Below are 3310 nucleotides of genomic sequence, written 5' to 3' on the forward strand. Positions count from 1 at the left end.
CATATAAGCACTAAAGAAATGTTCCAACTCTGTCTATAACTATGACAATGTCTCAAGATAAACTGAAAAAAACTCAAGGAGCCTTACTTTTACAGTCCACTTTGGTATTATGTCATATGCATTCCTGAAATACAAAACACGTGTTTATTATAGTGCCATTATGCCTTTCCCAAAGGAGCTCATCTCATTCTCCTTCAAAAGACTCCTGTTAGTATTGTATGGCTACCCCTATTTTACAAATGGAAAAATACAAAGAATATGAAGTAAATTATTTTTCACAAAGACAGCAACAAAGAATTGAACCCAAGTCACCTGAGCCTTTGTCTATCCTAAAGAGAGAGCAGTGTTGCCTAGTGGATAGAGTATTTCAGCTCCACCACTTGCCTGCTGTGTGACTTTAGGAAAGTAACTTCACTGTGCCTCAGTTTGCTAATCTGTTAAATGGGCATTAAATACCTGTTCTCCATCTCAGACTGTGAGCCTCATGTGAGATGGGGACTGTCTGGTCTCATTATCCTGTACCTATCCTAATGCTTCATACAGTGCTTTGTACATACTAAGCACTTAAACCAAAGTTATTATTGTCTCATCAATTATTACATCTTGCTACTTTGCCTCAGCCAATCCTAAGGAGATAAAAAACATTCAACTATAGAGATAATTTCCTAGGCAGTGCCTTCTTACAGTCTATTTTTTCAATTCAGGAAGAACTGACAAGGGTTTTTTGTTTTTTTGACCAAGGAGAGATTTTCCAACCTAGGGAAATCTAATAAAGCCAACAGAAACATTTGGCTTAAAGGGGGTCAAATGAGAATCCCGAAACCATCCCAAGTGCTTTGTAACAATAGCTTTTAAAAATTTCAGTTTGAACCACCATATCTCACCTGTATTTTGCCTATTCACTGCATACCTGATCTGTAGTGAATATTTAAGGGAATTATTACATTTCCTAGAGTTGTTCATGTCTCCAGGCATTCCATTGCTGCCTCATAGTCTAACTGTCCCCCCATGTACCGTCCGTCATATTTTATTACTTAAAAGAATTCTGAGACTTTGGGATTCCAAATTTGACCTTAACTATATTTTAAAATCAAGTGGGGAAATTCTAAGACAGCCTTCTCATTTATAAGAGGAAAACAGTCCTGGACTGGTAGTTCCATTGGGTTTATCTTTTTAAAAAAATGACCAAAAGAGATATCTAAAGATTCTGAAGCAGGCCAGTAAAAGCAAGCTGTTGTTCCACAATTACCACCTCAGGATTGGTCTCAGTAAAGACTTCTGGGGAAAAGCTGTCCAAATACTGTACTGAATGGCTCTGAGTTGAAACATATTGGACTTTCCCAGAAAAGCACTTCTTGAAACTGCCTAAGTTAAGTTGTTTCTTACAGCTCTTAGCTTCCAACCTAAGATGTAGCCCATTTGTTTTGAGAAGCAGAATTTGCAGAGTACTATAGTAGATGCTTGGAGAACATATAATCACTGCTGCCCGGATTGTCTTTGTCCATAAATGCTCTGGGCATGTTACTCCCCTCCTCAAAAATCTCCAGTGGCTACCAGTCAATCTGCGCATCAGGCAGAAACTCCTCATCCTCGGCTTCAAGGCTGTCCGTCACCTCGCCCCCTCCTACCTCACCTCCCTTCTCTCCTTCTCCAGCCCAGCCTGCACCCTCCGCTCCTCTGCCGCTAATCTCCTCACCGTGCCTCGTTCTCGCCTGTCCCGCCGTCGACCCCCGGCCCACGTCATCCCCCGGGCCTGGAATGCCCTCCCTCTGCCCATCCGCCAAGCTAGCTCTCTTCCTCCCTTCAAGGCCCTACTGAGAGCTCACCTCCTCCAGGAGGCCTTCCCAGACTGAGCTCCCTCCTTCCTCTCCCCCTTGTCCCCCTCTCCATCCCCCCATCTTATCTCCTTCCCTTCCCCACAGCACCTGTATATATGTTTGTACATATTTATTACTCTATTTATTTATTTTACTTGTACATATCTATTCTATTTATTTTATTTTGTTAATATGTTTGGTTTTGTTCTCTATCTCCCCCTTCTAGACTGTGAGCCCACTGTCGGGTAGGGACTGTCTCTATCTGTTGCCAACTTGTACTTCCCAAGCACTATTCTATTTATTTTGTTAAAGATGTGCACCTAGCTTTATTTCTATTTATTCTGATGACTTGACACCTGTCCACATGTTTTGTTTTGTTGTCTGTCTCCCCCTTCTAGACTGTGAGCCCATTGTCGGGTAGGGACCGTCTCTATATGTTGCCGACTTGTACTTCCCAAGCACTATTCTATTTATTTTGTTAGTGATGTGCACCTTGCTTTATTTCTATTTATTCTGATGACTTGACACCTATCCACGTGCTTTGTTTTGTTGTCTGTCTCCCCCTTCAAGACTGTGAGCCCATTGTTGGGTAGGGACTGTCTCTATATGTTGCCGACTTGTACTTCCCAAGCACTATTCTATTTATTTTGTTAAAGATGTGCACCTAGCTTTATTTCTATTTATTCTGATGACTTGACACCTATCCACATGTTTTGTTTTGTTGTCTGTCTCCCCCTTCTAGACCATGAACCCATTGTCGGGTAGGGATCGTCTCTATATGTTGCCGACTTGTACTTCCCAAGCACTATTCTATTTATTTTGTTAAAGATGTGCACCTAGCTTTATTTCTATTTATTCTGATGACTTGACACCTATCCACGTGCTTTGTTTTGTTGTCTGTCTCCCCCTTCAAGACTGTGAGCCCATTGGTGGGTAGGGACCGTCTCTATATGTTGCCGACTTGTACTTCCCAAGCACTATTCTATTTATTTTGTTAATGATGTGCATGTAGATTTATTTCTATTTATTCTGATGACTTGACACCTATCCACGTGTTTTGTTTTGTTGTCTGTCTCCCCCTTCTAGACTGTGAGCCTGTTGTTGGGTAGGGACTTTCTCTAGACGTCCCCATCTTGGACTTCCCAAGCGCTTAGTATAGTGCTCTCCACACAGTAATCGCTCAATAAATACGACTGACTGAATGAATTATTATTATTATTATTATTATTATTATTATTATTATTAGGGCGGTTCGCCCCTTGTAATAATAATTATTATTATTAGGGCGGTTCTCCCCTTGTGGAAGCCTCTCACTTCCACCTTAAAGCGTGGGCGGCCCTAAGGCGCTGAGGAGAGGAGGATCCCTTCCCACGCATGCGCGCTCCGCCTCCCCGCCCTGCGCGAGGCCGAAGGCCACGTCCACAGGCGCCGGCGTCTCCGCGCTGCGCCTGCGCGCGAGGGGCGGAAGAGGCGAGGCTCCGGTGGCCGCGGCC

Source organism: Tachyglossus aculeatus, chromosome 12, assembly GCF_015852505.1.
Source record: "Tachyglossus aculeatus isolate mTacAcu1 chromosome 12, mTacAcu1.pri, whole genome shotgun sequence".
In the NCBI taxonomy this organism is placed as follows: domain Eukaryota; kingdom Metazoa; phylum Chordata; class Mammalia; order Monotremata; family Tachyglossidae; genus Tachyglossus; species Tachyglossus aculeatus.